The sequence below is a fragment of the Stenella coeruleoalba genome, assembly GCF_951394435.1.
Source record: "Stenella coeruleoalba genome assembly, contig: scaffold_49, whole genome shotgun sequence".
Taxonomy (NCBI): domain Eukaryota; kingdom Metazoa; phylum Chordata; class Mammalia; order Artiodactyla; family Delphinidae; genus Stenella; species Stenella coeruleoalba.
Window position 1 is genome coordinate 900,877 of NW_027646118.1, and position 20,981 is coordinate 921,857.

Sequence of the window (20,981 nt, forward strand, 5' to 3'; positions counted from 1 at the left end):
CACACGGTTGATCATACGCGGGGTTCCACATGCATGTTTTAGCTGAAGGAAGAATACCTTAAACCTGGAGAGTTGAGACCCGTGTAATGGGTACCATGCAATATGACTTCAAAGGGTCTTCATTTGCTCACCGAACCTCTCCAATCCTATCACTGCTGCGTTCATGCCCCTGTACACATGCTTGATTCACTTTCGGAGACATAGCAATCCATAGGTTTTAAGATACTTACTAGTCAGGTACATTCTTAGGCGTTTAATATGCGGTGTTGAGTCCATTTCGTTGAGCAAGAAGTAGCTCTTGTCTATTCCATATTTGGCTTAAGTAACTTTATCTGTGCTCATTTCAATCTCTGGTTTTATGCAGCACCCCAACTCACCTTTCCCCTTAAGCAAGCATAAGTTGGTTTTCTAAATTTGAGACCCTGTTCTGTTCTGTAATTCAGTTCCTGTGTAGCCAAGTTTACATTCCGTGTATTACTGATATCTTATGATGTTTCTTTTTCTGTGTGACTTATTTCAGTTAGAATCATCATACCTGAATCCACTCATTATTCTGCTAAGGGCCTGATGACATAGATTTCATTGCTGAGTGATATTGCTTTGTAAGTAAATACCACAACTTCTTTATCCATTTTTCAATTTCTGCGATGTTGAACTTGTACTGTAAACGAGGTTCTTGTAAACAGAGGCGTCCCAAACTTTGGGGTGGCTGTGTCTTTTTGATTTTAATTTCCCTAAGCTATAGGACCATAAGTGGCAGTGCCCTAGGCTCTGTTGCTTTGTTTTTTAGATGTTTCAGGAAACACCATACACTTCTCCCGAGTGTCTGTTGGCAATTTACATCCCGCCCATCAGCATAACAAGGCTCCCACTTCTCCGTGGCCTGTCCTGCCTTTCTGGATTTTACACTTTTTTCAGATGGCCCTTTTGACCGGGGGGAAGTGAGACTTCATTGTAGTGCAGATTTCCTTTGGAAGCTTGCTTGGTTGGCCAAAAAGGGCGTATGCGTTGTTTCCTGAATATATTCAGGAAAAAACGCATACGCCCTTTTTGGCCAAGTGCATCATTGTGGACGTTCTGCCTCTTTTCCTATGCTTTCAATGCAATTCCAGTCTACCTCCTGAAATCGGTTTCCTGCAATTCTGCCCCGCTTTCAAGTCCTTTTGGCAGCCTTACTTCAGTATATTTTTGGACGATAGCTGTCATTTATAACTCTGCAGGTTTGTGAATTACAGTGCCCCTGAGCTCCTTTCTTCAACTCGCTTTCTTGTGACCTGGCCGCAACACCGCAGGATGGCTTCAGGCCCTAATCTGGTTCCGGCACGGCACGCTGAGCCTTTGGTTATTTCCTCTTCCTGGTGGGAAATGAGAGTTAAATTTGCCCATCCAGACAGCTCCAGCTAGCCTCTCATTGGTTCTCGCTATTCCTGTTCATCTTCCGCAGAAATTGCAAACTGGGCCAAACAGGAGGTTAAAGGCGCTGACTCTCCAAGTGGGGAGAGTGTTAGTAAAGTGTCTGGAATGTTGCACCCGAGTACCAGGGGAGGAAAACTGAGACATATTTGAACACGTCTCCCGTTCACATGGTTGATCATACTTGGGTTCCACATGCATGTTTTAGCTGAAGGAAGAATACCTTAAACCTGGGTAGTTGAAACCCGTGGAATGGGTACCATGCAATATGACTTCAAAGGGTCTTCATTTGCTCACCGAACCTCTCCAATCCTATCACTGCTGCGTTTATGCCCCTGTACACATGCTTGATTCTCTTTCGGAGACATAGCAATCCATAGGTTTTAAGATACTTACTAGTCAGGTACATTCTTAGGCGTTTAATATGGGGTTTTGAGTCCATTTCGTTGAGCAAGGAGTAGCTCTTGTCTATTCCATATTTGGCTTAAGGAACTTTATCTGTGCTCATTTCAATCTCTGGTTTTATGCAGCACCCCAACTCACCTTTCCCCTTAAGCAAGCATAAGTTGGTTTTCTAAATTTGAGACCCTGTTCTGTTTTGGAATGCAGTTCCTGTGTAGCCAAGTTTACATTCCGTGTATTAGTGATATCTTATGATGTTTCTTTTTCTGTGTGACTTATTTCAGTTAGAATCATCGTACCTGAATCCACTCATTATGCTGCTACGGGCCTGATGACATAGATTTCATTGCTGAGTGATACTGCATTGTACGTAAGTACCACAAGTTCTTTATCCATTTTTCACTTTCTGTGATATTGAACTTGTACGGTAAACGAGGTTCTTGTAAACGGAGGAGTCCCAAATTTGGGGTGGCTGTGTCTTTTTGATTTTAATTTCCCTAAGCTATAGGACCATAAGTGGAAGTGCCCTAGGCTCTGTTGCTTTGTTTTTTAGATGTTTCAGGAAACACCATACACTTCTCCCGAGTGGTTGTTGGCAATTTACATCCCGCCCATCAGCATAACAAGGCTCCCAGTTCTCCATGGCCTGTCCTGCCTTTCTGGATTTTACACTTTTTTCAGATGGCCCTTTTGACCGGGGGGAAGTGAAACTTCATTGTAGTGCAGACTTCCTTTGCAAGCTTGCTTGGTTGGCCAAAAAGGGCGTATGCGTTTTTTCCTGAATATATTCAGGAAAAAACGCATACGCCCTTTTTGGCCAAGTGCATCATTGTGTACGTTCTGCCTCTTTTCCTATGCTTTCAATGCAATTCCAGTCTACCTCCTGAAATCGGTTTCCTGCAATTCTGCCCCGCTTTCAAGTCCTCTTGGCAGCCTTACTTCAGTCTATTTTTGGTCGATAGCTGTCATTTATAACTCTGCAGGTTTGTGAATTACAGTGCCCCTGAGCTCCTTTCTTCAACTCGCTTTCTTGTGAGCTGGCCGCAACACCGCAGGATGGCTTCAGGCCCTAATCTAGTTCCGGCACGGCACGCTGAGCCTTTGGTTAATTCCTCTTCCTGGTGGGAAATGAGAGTTAAATTTGCCTGTCCAGACACCTCCAGCTAGTCTCTCATTGGTTCTCGCTATTCCTGTTCATCTTCCGCAGAAATTGCAAACTGGGCCAAACAGGAGGTTAAAGGGACTGACTCTCCAAGTGGGGAGAGTGTTAGTAAAGCGTCTGGAATGTTGCACCCGAGTACCAGGGTACGAAAACTGAGACATATTTGAACACGTCTCCCGATCGCATGGTTGATCATACTCTAGGTTCCACATGCATGTTTTAGCTGAAGGAAGAATACCTTAAACCTGGAGAGTTAAGATCCGTGTAATGGGTACCATGCAATATGACTTCAAAGGGTCTTCATTTGCTCACCGAACCTCTCCAATCCTATCACTGCTGCGTTTATGCCCCTGTACACATGCTTGATTCTCTTTCGGAGACATAGCAATCCATAGGTTTTAAGATACTTACTAGTCAGGTACATTCTTAGGCGTTTAATATGCGGTGTTGAGTCCATTTCGTTGAGCAAGGAGTAGCTCTAGTCTATTCCATATTTGACTTAAGGAACTTTATCTGTGCTCATTTCAATCTCTGGTTTTATGCAGCACCCCAACTCACCTTTACCCTTAAGCAAGCATAAGTTGGTTTTCTAAATTTGAGACCCTGTTCTGTTCTGTAATTTAGTTCCTGTGTAGTCAATTTTACATTCCGTGTATTACTGATATCTTATGATGTTACTTTTTCTGTGTGACTTATTTCAGTTAGAATCATCATACCTGAATCCACTCATTGTGCTGCTAAGGGCCTGATGACACAGATTTCATTGCTGAGTGATATTGCTTGGTAGGTAAATACCACAACTTCTTTATCCATTTTTCACTTTCTGCGATGTTGAACTTGTACTGTAAACGAGGTTCTTGTAAACAGAGCCGTTTCAAACTTTGGGGTGGCTGTGTCTTTTTGATTTTAATTTCCCTAAGCTATAGGACCATAAGTGGAAGTGCCCGAGGTTCTGTTGCTTTGTTTTTTAGATGTTTCAGGAAACACCATACACTTCTCCCGAGTGGTTGTTGGCAATTTACATCCCGCCCATCAGCATAACAAGGCTCCCAGTTCTCCATGGCCTGTCCTGCCTTTCTGGATTTTACACTTTTTTCAGATGGCCCTTTTGACCAGGGGGAAGTGAGACTTCATTGTAGTGCAGATTTCCTTTGCAAGCTTGCTTGGTTGGCCATAAAGGGCGTATGCGTTTTTTCCTGAATATATTCAGGAAAAAACGCATATGCCCTTTTTGGCCAAGTGCATCATTGTGGACGTTCTGCCTCTTTTCCTATGCTTTCAATGCAATTCCAGTCTACCTCCTGAAATCGGTTTCCTGCAATTCTGCCCCGCTTTCAAGTCCTCTTGGCAGCCTTACTTCAGTCTATTTTTGGACGATAGCTGTCATTTATAACTCTGCAGGTTTGTGAATTACAGTGCCCCTGAGCTCCTTTCTTCAACTCGCTTTCTTGTGAGCTGGCCGCAACACCGCAGGATGGCTTCAGGCCCTAATCTGGTTCCGGCACAGCACGCTGAGCCTTTGGTTATTTCCTCTTCCTGGTGGGAAATGAGAGTTAAATTTGCCCGACCAGACACCTCCAGCTAGCCTCTCATTGGTTCTCGCTATTCCTGTTCATCTTCCGCAGAAATTGCAAACTGGGCCAAACAGGAGGTTAAAGGCGCTGACTCTCCAAGTGGGGAGAGTGTTAGTAAAGCGTCTGGAATGTTGCACCCGAGTACCAGGGGAGGAAAACTGAGACATATTTGAACACGTCTCCCATTCACATGGTTGATCATACTTGGGTTCCACATGCATGTTTTAGCTGAAGGAAGAATACCTTAAACCTGGAGAGTTGAGACCCGTGGAATGGGTACCATGCAATATGACTTCAAAGGGTTTTCATTTGCTCACCGAACCTCTCCAATCCTATCACTGCTGCGTTTATGCCCCTGTACACACGCTGGATTCTCTTTTGGAGACATAGCAATCCATAGGTTTTAAGATACCTACTAGTCAGGTACATTCTTAGGCGTTTAATATGGGGTGTTGAGTCCATTTCGTTGAGCAAGGAGTAGCTCTTGTCTATTCCATATTTGGCTTAAGGAACTTTATCTGTGCTCATTTCAATCTCTGGTTTTATGCAGCACCCCAACTCACCTTTACCCTTAAGCAAGCATAAGTTGCTTTTCTAAATTTGAGACACTGTTCTGTTTTGGAATTCAGTTCCTGTGTAGCCAAGTTTACATTCCGTGTATTAGTGATATCTTATGATGTTTCTTTTTCTGTGTGACTTATTTCAGTTAGAATCATCGTACCTGAATCCACTCATTGTGCTGCTAAGGGCCTGATGACACAGATTTCATTGCTGAGTGATATTGCTTTGTAAGTAAATACCACAACTTCTTGATCCATTTTTCACTTTCTGCGATGTTGAACTTGTACTGTAAACGAGGTTCTTGTAAACAGAGCCGTTCCAAACTTTGGGGTGGCTGCGTCTTTTTGATTTTAATTTCCCTAAGCTATAGGACCATAAGTGGAAGTGCCCTAGGTTCTGTTGCTTTGTTTTTTAGATGTTTCAGGAAACACCATACACTTCTCCCGAGTGGTTGTTGGCAATTTACATCCCGCCCATCAGCATAACAAGGCTCCCAGTTCTCCATGGCCTGTCCTGTCTTTCTGGATTTTACACTTTTTTCAGATGGCCCTTTTGACCGGGGGGAAGTGAGACTTCATTGTAGTGCAGATTTCCTTTGCAAGCTTGCTTGGTTGGCCAAAAAGGGCGTATGCGTTTTTTCCTGAATATATTCAGGAAAAAACGCATACGCCCTTTTTGGCCAAGTGCATCATTGTGGACGTTCTGCCTCTTTTCCTATGCTTTCAATGCAATTCCTGTCTACCTCCTGAAATCGGTTTCCTGCAATTCTGCCCCGCTTTCAAGTCCTCTTGGCAGCCTTACTTCAGTCTATTTTTGGACGATAGCTGTCATTTATAAGTCTGCAGGTTTGTGAATTACAGTGCCCCTGAGCTCCTTTCTTCAACTCGCTTTCTTGTGACCTGGCCGCAACACCGCAGGATGGCTTCAGGCCCTAATCTGGTTCTGGCACGGCACGCTGAGCCTTTGGTTAATTCCTCTTCCTGGTGAGAAATGAGAGTTAAATTTGCCCGTCCAGACACCTCCAGCTAGTCTCTCATTGGTTCTCGCTATTCCTGTTCATCTTCCGCAGAAATTGCAAACTGGGCCAAACAGGAGGTTAAAGGGACTGACTCTCCAAGTCGGGAGAGTGTTAGTAAAGCGTCTGGAATGTTGCACCCGAGTACCAGGGGAGGAAAACTGAGACATATTTGAACACGTCTCCCGATCACATGGTTGATCATACTCTAGGTTCCACATGCATGTTTTAGCTGAAGGAAGAATACCTTAAACCTGGAGAGTTGAGACCCGTGTAATGCGTACCATGCAATATGATTTCAAAGGGTCTTCATTTGCTCACCGAACCTCTCCAATCCTATCACTGCTGCGTTTATGCCCCTGTACACATGCTTGATTCTCTTTTGGAGACATAGCAATCCATAGGTTTTCCGATACTTACTAGTCAGGTACATTCTTAGGCGTTTAATATGCGGTGTTGAGTACATTTCATTGAGCAAGGAGTAGCTCTTGTCTATTCCATATTTGGCTTAAGGAACTTTATCTGTGCTCATTTCAATCTCTGGTTTTATGCAGCACCCCAACTCACCTTTACCCTTAAGCAAGCATAAGTTGCTTTTCTAAATTTGAGACCCTGTTCTGTTCTGTAATTCAGTTCCTGTGTAGCCAAGTTTACATTCCATGTATTACTGATATCTTATGATGTTTCTTTTCTGTGTGACTTATTTCAGTTAGAATCATCATACCTGAATCCACTCATTGTGCTGCTACGGGCCTGATGACACAGATTTCATTGCTGAGTGATATTGCTTTGTAAGTAAATACCACAACTTCTTTATCCATTTTTCACTTTCTGCGATGTTGAACTTGTACTGTAAACGAGGTTCTTGTAAACAGAGCCGTTCCAAACTTTGGGGTGGCTGTGTCTTTTTGATTTTAATTTCCCTAAGCTATAGGACCATAAGTGGCAGTGCCCTAGGCTCTGTTGCTTTGTTTTTTAGATGTTTCAGGAAACACCATACACTTCTCCCGAGTGTCTGTTGGCAATTTACATCCCGCCCATCAGCATAACAAGGCTCCCAGTTGTCCATGGCCTGTCCTGCCTTTCTGGATTTTACACTTTTTTCAGATGGCCCTTTTGACCGGGGGGAAGTGAGACTTCATTGTAGTGCAGATTTCCTTTGCAAGCTTGCTTGGTTGGCCAAAAAGGGCGTATGCGTTTTTTCCTGAATATATTCAGGAAAAAACGCATACGCCCTTTTTGGCCAAGTGCATCATTGTGGACGTTCTGCCTCTTTTCCTATGCTTTCAATGCAATTCCAGTCTACCTCCTGAAATCGGTTTCCTGCAATTCTGCCCCGCTTTCAAGTCCTCTTGGCAGCCTTACTTCAGTCTATTTTTGGAGGATAGCTGTCATTTATAACTCCGCAGGTCTGTGAATTACAGTGCCCCTGAGCTCCTTTCTTCAACTCGCTTTCTTGTGACCTGGCCGCAACACCGCAGGATGGCTTCAGGCCCTAATCTGGTTCCGGCACGGCACGCTGAGCCTTTGGTTAATTCCTCTTCCTGGTGGGAAATGAGAGTTAAATTTGCCCGTCCAGACACCTCCAGCTAGTCTCTCATTGGTTCTCGCTATTCCTGTTCATCTTCCGCAGAAATTGCAAACTGGGCCAAACAGGAGGTTAAAGGGACTGACTCTCCAAGTCGGAAGAGTGTTAGTAAAGCGTCTGGAATCTTGCACCCGAGTACCAGGGGAGGAAAACTGAGACATATTTGAACACGTCTCCCGTTCACATGGTTGATCATACTCTGGGTTCCACATGCATGTTTTAGCTGAAGGAAGAATACCTTAAACCTGGAGAGTTGAGACCCGTGGAATGGGTACCATGCAATATGACTTCAAAGGGTCTTCATTTGCTCACCGAACCTCTCCAATCCTATCACTGCTGCGTTTATGCCCCTGTACACACGCTTGATTCTCTTTTGGAGACATAGCAATCCATAGGTTTTAAGATACTTACTAGTCAGGTACATTCTTAGGCGTTTAATATGGGGTGTTGAGTCCATTTCGTTGAGCAAGGAGTAGCTCTTGTCTATTCCATATTTGGCTTAAGGAACTTTATCTGTGCTCATTTCAATCTCTGGTTTTATGCAGCACCCCAACTCACCTTTCCCCTTAAGCAGGCATAAGTTGCTTTTCTAAATTTGAGACACTGTTCTGTTCTGTAATTCAGTTCCTGTGTAGCCAAGTTTACATTCCGTGTATTAGTGATATCTTATGATGTTTCTTTTTCTGTGTGACTTATTTCAGTTAGAATCATCGTACCTGAATCCACTCATTGTGCTGCTAAGGGCCTGATGACACAGATTTCATTGCTGAGTGATATTGCTTTGTAAGTAAATACCACAACTTCTTTATCCATTTTTCACTTTCTGCGATGTTGAACTTGTACTGTACACGAGGTTCTTGTAAACAGAGCCGTTCCAAACTTTGGGGAGGCTGTGTCTTTTTTATTTTAATTTCCCTAAGCTATAGGACCATAAGTGGAAGTGCCCTAGGTTCTGTTGCTTTGTTTTTTAGATGTTTCAGGAAACACCATACACTTCTCCCGAGTGGTTGTTGACAATTTACATCCCGCCCATCAGCATAACAAGGCTCCCAGTTCTCCATGGCCTGTCTTGTCTTTCTGGATTTTACACTTTTTTCAGATGGCCCTTTTGACCGGGGGGAAGTGAGACTTCATTGTAGTGCAGATTTCCTTTGCAAGCTTGCTTGGTTGGCCAAAAAGGGCGTATGCGTTTTTTCCTGAATATATTCAGGAAAAAACGCATACGCCCTTTTTGGCCAAGTGCATCATTGAGGACGTTCTGCCTCTTTTCCTATGCTTTCAATGCAATTCCAGTCTACCTCCTGAAATCGGTTTCCTGCAATTCTGCCCCGCTTTCAAGTCCTCTTGGCAGCCTTACTTCAGTCTATTTTTGGACGATAGCTGTCATTTATAAGTCTGCAGGTTTGTGAATTACAGTGCCCCTGAGCTCCTTTCTTCAACTCGCTTTCTTGTGACCTGGCCGCAACACCGCAGGATGGCTTCAGGCCCTAATCTGGTTCTGGCATGGCACGCTGAGCCTTTGGTTAATTCCTCTTCCTGGTGAGAAATGAGAGTTAAATTTGCCCGTCCAGACACCTCCAGCTAGTCTCTCATTGGTTCTCGCTATTCCTGTTCATCTTCCGCAGAAATTGCAAACTGGGCCAAACAGGAGGTTAAAGGGACTGACTCTCCAAGTCGGGAGAGTGTTAGTAAAGCGTCTGGAATGTTGCACCCGAGTACCAGGGGAGGAAAACTGAGACATATTTGAACACGTCTCCCGATCACATGGTTGATCATACTCTAGGTTCCACATGCATGTTTTAGCTGAAGGAAGAATACCTTAAACCTGGAGAGTTGAGACCCGTGTAATGGGTACCATGCAATATGACTTCAAAGGGTCTTCATTTGCTCACCGAACCTCTCCAATCCTATCACTGCTGCGTTTATGCCCCTGTACACATGCTTGATTCTCTTTTGGAGACATAGCAATCCATAGGTTTTCCGATACTTACTAGTCAGGTACATTCTTAGGCATTTAATATGGGGTGTTGAGTCCATTTCGTTGAGCAAGGAGTAGCTCTTGTCTATTCCATATTTGGCTTAAGGAACTTTATCTGTGCTCATTTCAATCTCTGGTTTTATGCAGCACCCCAACTCACCTTTCCCCTTAAGCAAGCATAAGTTGCTTTTCTAAATTTGAGACCCTGTTCTGTTCTGTAATTCAGTTCCTGTGTAGCCAAGTTTACATTCCGTGTATTAGTGATATCTTATGATGTTTCTTTTTCTGTGTGACTTATTTCAGTTAGAATCATCATACCTGAATCCACTCATTGTGCTGCTAAGGGCCTGATGACACAGATTTCATTGCTGAGTGATATTGCTTTGTAAGTAAATACCACAACTTCTTTATCCATTTTTCACTTTCTGCGATGTTGAACTTGTACTGTAAACGAGGTTCTTGTAAACAGAGCCGTTCCAAACTTTGGGGTGGCTGTGTCTTTTTGATTTTAATTTCCCTAAGCTATAGGACCATAAGTGGAAGTGCCCTAGGTTCTGTTGCTTTGTTTTTTAGATGTTTCAGGAAACACCATACACTTCTCCCGAGTGGTTGTTGGCAATTTACATCCCGCCCATCAGCATAACAAGGCTCCCAGTTCTCCATGGCCTGTCTTGTCTTTCTGGATTTTACACTTTTTTCAGATGGCCCTTTTGACCGGGGGGAAGTGAGACTTCATTGTAGTGCAGATTTCCTTTGCAAGCTTGCTTGGTTGGCCAAAAAGGGCGTATGCGTTTTTTCCTGAATATATTCAGGAAAAAACGCATACGCCCTTTTTGGCCAAGTGCATCATTGTGGACGTTCTGCCTCTTTTCCTATGCTTTCAATGCAATTCCAGTCTACCTCCTGAAATCGGTTTCCTGCAATTCTGCCCCGCTTTCAAGTCCTCTTGGCAGCCTTACTTCAGTCTATTTTTGGACGATAGCTGTCATTTATAACTCTGCAGGTTTGTGAATTACAGTGCCCCTGAGCTCCTTTCTTCAACTCGCTTTCTTGTGACCTGGCTGCAACACCGCAGGATGTCTTCAGGCGCTAATCTGGTTCCGGTACGGCACACTGAGCCTTTGGTTATTTCCTCTTCCTGGTGGGAAATGAGAGTTAAATTTGCCCGTCCAGACACCTCCAGCTAGCCTCTCATTGGTTCTCGCTATTCCTGTTCATCTTCCGCAGAAATTGCAAACTGGGCCAAACAGGAGGTTAAAGGCGCTGACTCTCCAAGTGGGGAGAGTGTTAGTAAAGCGTCTGGAATGTTGCACCCGAGTACCAGGGGAGGAAAACTGAGACATATTTGAACACGTCTCCCATTCACATGGTTGATCATACTTGGGTTCCACATGCATGTTTTAGCTGAAGGAAGAATACCTTAAACCTGGAGAGTTGAGACCCGTGGAATGGGTACCATGCAATATGACTTCAAAGGGTTTTCATTTGCTCACCGAACCTCTCCAATCCTATCACTGCTGCGTTTATGCCCCTGTACACACGCTTGATTCTCTTTTGGAGACATAGCAATCCATAGGTTTTAAGATACCTACTAGTCAGGTACATTCTTAGGCGTTTAATATGGGGTGTTGAGTCCATTTCGTTGAGCAAGGAGTAGCTCTTGTCTATTCCATATTTGGCTTAAGGAACTTTATCTGTGCTCATTTCAATCTCTGGTTTTATGCAGCACCCCAACTCACCTTTACCCTTAAGCAAGCATAAGTTGCTTTTCTAAATTTGAGACACTGTTCTGTTTTGGAATTCAGTTCCTGTGTAGCCAAGTTTACATTCCGTGTATTAGTGATATCTTATGATGTTTCTTTTTCTGTGTGACTTATTTCAGTTAGAATCATCGTACCTGAATCCACTCATTGTGCTGCTAAGGGCCTGATGACACAGATTTCATTGCTGAGTGATATTGCTTTGTAAGTAAATACCACAACTTCTTGATCCATTTTTCACTTTCTGCGATGTTGAACTTGTACTGTAAACGAGGTTCTTGTAAACAGAGCCGTTCCAAACTTTGGGGTGGCTGTGTCTTTTTGATTTTAATTTCCCTAAGCTATAGGACCATAAGTGGAAGTGCCCTAGGTTCTGTTGCTTTGTTTTTTAGATGTTTCAGGAAACACCATACACTTCTCCCGAGTGGTTGTTGGCAATTTACATCCCGCCCATCAGCATAACAAGGCTCCCAGTTCTCCATGGCCTGTCTTGTCTTTCTGGATTTTACACTTTTTTCAGATGGCCCTTTTGACCGGGGGGAAGTGAGACTTCATTGTAGTGCAGATTTCCTTTGCAAGCTTGCTTGGTTGGCCAAAAAGGGCGTATGCGTTTTTTCCTGAATATATTCAGGAAAAAACGCATACGCCCTTTTTGGCCAAGTGCATCATTGTGGACGTTCTGCCTCTTTTCCTATGCTTTCAATGCAATTCCAGTCTACCTCCTGAAATCGGTTTCCTGCAATTCTGCCCCGCTTTCAAGTCCTCTTGGCAGCCTTACTTCAGTCTATTTTTGGACGATAGCTGTCATTTATAAGTCTGCAGGTTTGTGAATTACAGTGCCCCTGAGCTCCTTTCTTCAACTCGCTTTCTTGTGACCTGGCCGCAACACCGCAGGATGGCTTCAGGCCCTAATCTGGTTCTGGCATGGCACGCTGAGCCTTTGGTTAATTCCTCTTCCTGGTGAGAAATGAGAGTTAAATTTGCCCGTCCAGACACCTCCAGCTAGTCTCTCATTGGTTCTCGCTATTCCTGTTCATCTTCCGCAGAAATTGCAAACTGGGCCAAACAGGAGGTTAAAGGGACTGACTCTCCAAGTCGGGAGAGTGTTAGTAAAGCGTCTGGAATGTTGCACCCGAGTACCAGGGGAGGAAAACTGAGACATATTTGAACACGTCTCCCGATCACATGGTTGATCATACTCTAGGTTCCACATGCATGTTTTAGCTGAAGGAAGAATACCTTAAACCTGGAGAGTTGAGACCCGTGTAATGCGTACCATGCAATATGACTTCAAAGGGTCTTCATTTGCTCACCGAACCTCTCCAATCCTATCACTGCTGCGTTTATGCCCCTGTACACATGCTTGATTCTCTTTTGGAGACATAGCAATCCATAGGTTTTCCGATACTTACTAGTCAGGTACATTCTTAGGCATTTAATATGCGGTGTTGAGTCCATTTCTTTGAGCAAGGAGTAGCTCTTGTCTATTCCATATTTGACTTAAGGAACTTTATCTGTGCTCATTTCAATCTCTGGTTTTATGCAGCACCCCAACTCACCTTTACCCTTAAGCAAGCATAAATTGGTTTTCTAAATTTGAGACCCTGTTCTGTTCTGTAATTCAGTTCCTGTGTAGCCAAGTTTACATTCCGTGTATTACTGATATCTTATGATGTTTCTTTTCTGTGTGACTTATTTCAGTTAGAATCATCATACCTGAATCCACTCATTGTGCTGCTACGGGCCAGATGACACAGATTTCATTGCTGAGTGATATTGCTTTGTAAGTAAATACCACAACTTCTTTATCCATTTTTCACTTTCTGCGATGTTGAACTTGTACTGTAAACGAGGTTCTTGTAAACAGAGCCGTTCGAAAGTTTGGGGTGGCTGTGTCTTTTTGATTTTAATTTCCCTAAGCTATAGGACCATAAGTGGAAGTGCCCTAGGCTCTGTTGCTTTGTTTTTTAGATGTTTCAGGAAACACCATACACTTCTCCCGAGTGTCTGTTGGCAATTTACATCCCGCCCATCAGCATAACAAGGCTCCCAGTTGTCCATGGCCTGTCCTGCCTTTCTGGATTTTACACTTTTTTCAGATGGCCCTTTTGACCGGGGGGAAGTGAGACTTCATTGTAGTGCAGATTTCCTTTGCAAGCTTGCTTGGTTGGCCAAAAAGGGCGTATGCGTTTTTTCCTGAATATATTCAGGAAAAAACGCATACGCCCTTTTTGGCCAAGTGCATCATTGTGGACGTTCTGCCTCTTTTCCTATGCTTTCAATGCAATTCCAGTCTACCTCCTGAAATCGGTTTCCTGCAATTCTGCCCCGCTTTCAAGTCCTCTTGGCAGCCTTACTTCAGTCTATTTTTGGACGATAGCTGTCATTTATAACTCTGCAGGTTTGTGAATTACAGTGCCCCTGAGCTCCTTTCTTCAACTCGCTTTCTTGTGACCTGGCTGCAACACCGCAGGATGTCTTCAGGCGCTAATCTGGTTCCGGTACGGCACACTGAGCCTTTGGTTATTTCCTCTTCCTGGTGGGAAATGAGAGTTAAATTTACCCGTCCAGACACCTCCAGCTAGCCTCTCATTGGTTCTCGCTATTCCTGTTCATCTTCCGCAGAAATTGCAAACTGGGCCAAACAGGAGGTTAAAGGCGCTGACTCTCCAAGTGGGGAGAGTGTTAGTAAAGCGTCTGGAATGTTGCACCCGAGTACCAGGGGAGGAAAACTGAGACATATTTGAACACGTCTCCCATTCACATGGTTGATCATACTTGGGTTCCACATGCATGTTTTAGCTGAAGGAAGAATACCTTAAACCTGGAGAGTTGAGACCCGTGGAATGGGTACCATGCAATATGACTTCAAAGGGTTTTCATTTGCTCACCGAACCTCTCCAATCCTATCACTGCTGCGTTTATGCCCCTGTACACACGCTTGATTCTCTTTTGGAGACATAGCAATCCATAGGTTTTAAGATACCTACTAGTCAGGTACATTCTTAGGCGTTTAATATGGGGTGTTGAGTCCATTTCGTTGAGCAAGGAGTAGCTCTTGTCTATTCCATATTTGGCTTAAGGAACTTTATCTGTGCTCATTTCAATCTCTGGTTTTATGCAGCACCCCAACTCACCTTTACCCTTAAGCAAGCATAAGTTGCTTTTCTAAATTTGAGACACTGTTCTGTTTTGGAATTCAGTTCCTGTGTAGCCAAGTTTACATTCCGTGTATTAGTGATATCTTATGATGTTTCTTTTTCTGTGTGACTTATTTCAGTTAGAATCATCGTACCTGAATCCACTCATTGTGCTGCTAAGGGCCTGATGACACAGATTTCATTGCTGAGTGATATTGCTTTGTAAGTAAATACCACAACTTCTTGATCCATTTTTCACTTTCTGCGATGTTGAACTTGTACTGTAAACGAGGTTCTTGTAAACAGAGCCGTTCCAAACTTTGGGGTGGCTGCGTCTTTTTGATTTTAATTTCCCTAAGCTATAGGACCATAAGTGGAAGTGCCCTAGGTTCTGTTGCTTTGTTTTTTAGATGTTTCAGGAAACACCATACACTTCTCCCGAGTGGTTGTTGGCAATTTACATCCCGCCCATCAGCATAACAAGGCTCCCAGTTCTCCATGGCCTGTCCTGTCTTTCTGGATTTTACACTTTTTTCAGATGGCCCTTTTGACCGGGGGGAAGTGAGACTTCATTGTAGTGCAGATTTCCTTTGCAAGCTTGCTTGGTTGGCCAAAAAGGGCGTATGCGTTTTTTCCTGAATATATTCAGGAAAAAACGCATACGCCCTTTTTGGCCAAGTGCATCATTGTGGACGTTCTGCCTCTTTTCCTATGCTTTCAATGCAATTCCTGTCTACCTCCTGAAATCGGTTTCCTGCAATTCTGCCCCGCTTTCAAGTCCTCTTGGCAGCCTTACTTCAGTCTATTTTTGGACGATAGCTGTCATTTATAAGTCTGCAGGTTTGTGAATTACAGTGCCCCTGAGCTCCTTTCTTCAACTCGCTTTCTTGTGACCTGGCCGCAACACCGCAGGATGGCTTCAGGCCCTAATCTGGTTCTGGCACGGCACGCTGAGCCTTTGGTTAATTCCTCTTCCTGGTGAGAAATGAGAGTTAAATTTGCCCGTCCAGACACCTCCAGCTAGTCTCTCATTGGTTCTCGCTATTCCTGTTCATCTTCCGCAGAAATTGCAAATTGGGCCAAACAGGAGGTTAAAGGGACTGACTCTCCAAGTCGGGAGAGTGTTAGTAAAGCGTCTGGAATGTTGCACCCGAGTACCAGGGGAGGAAAACTGAGACATATTTGAACACGTCTCCCGATCACATGGTTGATCATACTCTAGGTTCCACATGCATGTTTTAGCTGAAGGAAGAATACCTTAAACCTGGAGAGTTGAGACCCGTGTAATGCGTACCATGCAATATGATTTCAAAGGGTCTTCATTTGCTCACCGAACCTCTCCAATCCTATCACTGCTGCGTTTATGCCCCTGTACACATGCTTGATTCTCTTTTGGAGACATAGCAATCCATAGGTTTTCCGATACTTACTAGTCAGGTACATTCTTAGGCGTTTAATATGCGGTGTTGAGTACATTTCGTTGAGCAAGGAGTAGCTCTTGTCTATTCCATATTTGGCTTAAGGAACTTTATCTGTGCTCATTTCAATCTCTGGTTTTATGCAGCACCCCAACTCACCTTTACCCTTAAGCAAGCATAAGTTGCTTTTCTAAATTTGAGACCCTGTTCTGTTCTGTAATTCAGTTCCTGTGTAGCCAAGTTTACATTCCATGTATTACTGATATCTTATGATGTTTCTTTTCTGTGTGACTTATTTCAGTTAGAATCATCATACCTGAATCCACTCATTGTGCTGCTACGGGCCTGATGACACAGATTTCATTGCTGAGTGATATTGCTTTGTAAGTAAATACCACAACTTCTTTATCCATTTTTCACTTTCTGCGATGTTGAACTTGTACTGTAAACGAGGTTCTTGTAAACAGAGCCGTTCCAAACTTTGGGGTGGCTGTGTCTTTTTGATTTTAATTTCCCTAAGCTATAGGACCATAAGTGGCAGTGCCCTAGGCTCTGTTGCTTTGTTTTTTAGATGTTTCAGGAAACACCATACACTTCTCCCGAGTGTCTGTTGGCAATTTACATCCCGCCCATCAGCATAACAAGGCTCCCAGTTGTCCATGGCCTGTCCTGCCTTTCTGGATTTTACACTTTTTTCAGATGGCCCTTTTGACCGGGGGGAAGTGAGACTTCATTGTAGTGCAGATTTCCTTTGCAAGCTTGCTTGGTTGGCCAAAAAGGGCGTATGCGTTTTTTCCTGAATATATTCAGGAAAAAACGCATACGCCCTTTTTGGCCAAGTGCATCATTGTGGACGTTCTGCCTCTTTTCCTATGCTTTCAATGCAATTCCAGTCTACCTCCTGAAATCGGTTTCCTGCAATTCTGCCCCGCTTTCAAGTCCTCTTGGCAGCCTTACTTCAGTCTATTTTTGGAGGATAGCTGTCATTTATAACTCTGCAGGTCTGTGAATTACAGTGCCCCTGAGCTCCTTTCTTCAACTCGCTTTCTTGTGACCTGGCCGCAACACCGCAGGATGGCTTCAGGCCCTAATCTGGTTCCGGTACGGCACGCTGAGCCTTTGGTTAATTCCTCTTCCTGGTGGGAAATGAGAGTTAAATTTGCCCGTCCAGACACCTCCAGCTAGTCTCTCATTGGTTCTCGCTATTCCTGTTCATCTTCCGCAGAAATTGCAAACTGGGCCAAACAGGAGGTTAAAGGGACTGACTCTCCAAGTCGGAAGAGTGTTAGTAAAGCGTCTGGAATGTTGCACCCGAGTACCAGGGGAGGAAAACTGAGACATATTTGAACACGTCTCCCGTTCACATGGTTGATCATACTCTGGGTTCCACATGCATGTTTTAGCTGAAGGAAGAATACCTTAAACCTGGAGAGTTGAGACCCGTGGAATGGGTACCATGCAATATGACTTCAAAGGGTCTTCATTTGCTCACCGAACCTCTCCAATCCTATCACTGCTGCGTTTATGCCCCTGTACACACGCTTGATTCTCTTTTGGAGACATAGCAATCCATAGGTTTTAAGATACTTACTAGTCAGGTACATTCTTAGGCGTTTAATATGGGGTGTTGAGTCCATTTCGTTGAGCAAGGAGTAGCTCTTGTCTATTCCATATTTGGCTTAAGGAACTTTATCTGTGCTCATTTCAATCTCTGGTTTTATGCAGCACCCCAACTCACCTTTCCCCTTAAGCAGGCATAAGTTGCTTTTCTAAATTTGAGACACTGTTCTGTTCTGTAATTCAGTTCCTGTGTAGCCAAGTTTACATTCCGTGTATTACTGATATCTTATGATGTTTCTTTTTCTGTGTGACTTATTTCAGTTAGAATCATCGTACCTGAATCCACTCATTGTGCTGCTAAGGGCCTGATGACACAGATTTCATTGCTGAGTGATATTGCTTTGTAAGTAAATACCACAACTTCTTTATCCATTTTTCACTTTCTGCGATGTTGAACTTGTACTGTACACGAGGTTCTTGTAAACAGAGCCGTTCCAAACTTTGGGGAGGCTGTGTCTTTTTGATTTTAATTTCCCTAAGCTATAGGACCATAAGTGGAAGTGCCCTAGGTTCTGTTGCTTTGTTTTTTAGATGTTTCAGGAAACACCATACACTTCTCCCGAGTGGTTGTTGACAATTTACATCCCGCCCATCAGCATAACAAGGCTCCCAGTTCTCCATGGCCTGTCTTGTCTTTCTGGATTTTACACTTTTTTCAGATGGCCCTTTTGACCGGGGGGAAGTGAGACTTCATTGTAGTGCAGATTTCCTTTGCAAGCTTGCTTGGTTGGCCAAAAAGGGCGTATGCGTTTTTTCCTGAATATATTCAGGAAAAAACGCATACGCCCTTTTTGGCCAAGTGCATCATTGAGGACGTTCTGCCTCTTTTCCTATGCTTTCAATGCAATTCCAGTCTACCTCCTGAAATCGGTTTCCTGCAATTCTGCCCCGCTTTCAAGTCCTCTTGGCAGCCTTACTTCAGTCTATTTTTGGACGATAGCTGTCATTTATAAGTCTGCAGGTTTGTGAATTACAGTGCCCCTGAGCTCCTTTCTTCAACTCGCTTTCTTGTGACCTGGCCGCAACACCGCAGGATGGCTTCAGGCCCTAATCTGGTTCTGGCATGGCACGCTGAGCCTTTGGTTAATTCCTCTTCCTGGTGAGAAATGAGAGTTAAATTTGCCCGTCCAGACACCTCCAGCTAGTCTCTCATTGGTTCTCGCTATTCCTGTTCATCTTCCGCAGAAATTGCAAACTGGGCCAAACAGGAGGTTAAAGGGACTGACTCTCCAAGTCGGGAGAGTGTTAGTAAAGCGTCTGGAATGTTGCACCCGAGTACCAGGGGAGGAAAACTGAGACATATTTGAACACGTCTCCCGATCACATGGTTGATCATACTCTAGGTTCCACATGCATGTTTTAGCTGAAGGAAGAATACCTTAAACCTGGAGAGTTGAGACCCGTGTAATGCGTACCATGCAATATGACTTCAAAGGGTCTTCATTTGCTCACCGAACCTCTCCAATCCTATCACTGCTGCGTTTATGCCCCTGTACACATGCTTGATTCTCTTTTGGAGACATAGCAATCCATAGGTTTTCCGATACTTACTAGTCAGGTACATTCTTAGGCATTTAATATGGGGTGTTGAGTCCATTTCATTGAGCAAGGAGTAGCTCTTGTCTATTCCATATTTGGCTTAAGGAACTTTATCTGTGCTCATTTCAATCTCTGGTTTTATGCAGCACCCCAACTCACCTTTCCCCTTAAGCAAGCATAAGTTGCTTTTCTAAATTTGAGACACTGTTCTGTTCTGTAATTCAGTTCCTGTGTAGCCAAGTTTACATTCCGTGTATTAGTGATATCTTATGATGTTTCTTTTTCTGTGTGACTTATTTCAGTTAGAATCATCATACCTGAATCCACTCATTGTGCTGCTAAGGGCCTGATGACACAGATTTCATTGCTGAGTGATATTGCTTTGTAAGTAAATACCACAACTTCTTTATCCATTTTTCACTTTCTGCGATGTTGAACTTGTACTGTAAACGAGGTTCTTGTAAACAGAGCCGTTCCAAACTTTGGGGTGGCTGTGTCTTTTTGATTTTAATTTCCCTAAGCTATAGGACCATAAGTGGAAGTGCCCTAGGTTCTGTTGCTTTGTTTTTTAGATGTTTCAGGAAACACCATACACTTCTCCCGAGTGGTTGTTGGCAATTTACATCCCGCCCATCAGCATAACAAGGCTCCCAGTTCTCCATGGCCTGTCTTGTCTTTCTGGATTTTACACTTTTTTCAGATGGCCCTTTTGACCGGGGGGAAGTGAGACTTCATTGTAGTGCAGATTTCCTTTGCAAGCTTGCTTGGTTGGCCAAAAAGGGCGTATGCGTTTTTTCCTGAATATATTCAGGAAAAAACGCATACGCCCTTTTTGGCCAAGTGCATCATTGTGGACGTTCTGCCTCTTTTCCTATGCTTTCAATGCAATTCCAGTCTACCTCCTGAAATCGGTTTCCTGCAATTCTGCCCCGCTTTCAAGTCCTCTTGGCAGCCTTACTTCAGTCTATTTTTGGACGATAGCTGTCATTTATAAGTCTGCAGGTTTGTGAATTACAGTGCCCCTGAGCTCCTTTCTTCAACTCGCTTTCTTGTGACCTGGCCGCAACACCGCAGGATGGCTTCAGGCCCTAATCTAGTTCTGGCATGGCACGCTGAGCCTTTGGTTAATTCCTCTTCCTGGTGAGAAATGAGAGTTAAATTTGCCCGTCCAGACACCTCCAGGTAGTCTCTCATTGGTTCTCGCTATTCCTGTTCATCTTCCGCAGAAATTGCAAACTGGGCCAAACAGGAGGTTAAAGGGACTGACTCTCCAAGTCGGGAGAGTGTTAGTAAAGCGTCTGGAATGTTGCACCCGAGTACCAGGGGAGGAAAACTGAGACATATTTGAACACGTCTCCCGATCACATGGTTGATCATACTCTAGGTTCCACATGCATGTTTTAGCTGAAGGAAGAATACCTTAAACCTGGAGAGTTGAGACCCGTGGAATGGGTACCATGCAATATGACTTCAAAGGGTCTTCATTGGCTCACCGAACCTCTCCAATCCTATCACTGCTGCGTTTATGCCCCTGTACACACGCTTGATTCTCTTTTGGAGACATAGCAATCCATAGGTTTTAAGATACTTACTAGTCAGGTACATTCTTAGGCGTTTAATATGGGGTGTTGAGTCCATTTCATTGAGCAAGGAGTAGCTCTTGTCTATTCCATATTTGGCTTAAGGAACTTTATCTGTGCTCATTTCAATCTCTGGTTTTATGCAGCACCCCAACTCACCTTTCCCCTTAAGCAAGCATAAGTTGGTTTTCTAAATTTGAGACCCTGTTCTGTTCTGTAATTCAGTTCCTG

General features: G+C 43.9%; 1 long non-coding RNA gene across 16 annotated transcripts in view; it reads left to right on the plus strand.

Moving 5' to 3' along the window:
• The window catches only part of LOC307181315, a 2,020,778-nt gene that overhangs the window by 893,411 nt on the left and 1,106,386 nt on the right, over positions 1–20,981 (plus strand). Inside the window, exon 5 of one of the 16 annotated variants that reach the window (XR_013826429.1) lies at positions 13,159–13,221. The exons of 13 other annotated variants lie outside the window; for them this stretch is intronic. This is a non-coding gene — a long non-coding RNA (uncharacterized lncRNA). Of the gene's footprint in view, positions 1–5,261; positions 5,585–6,840; positions 6,928–13,158; positions 13,222–20,981 lie in introns of those variants that run through there. 2 more of the 16 variants (XR_013826430.1, XR_013826431.1) reach the window with 2 other exon arrangements.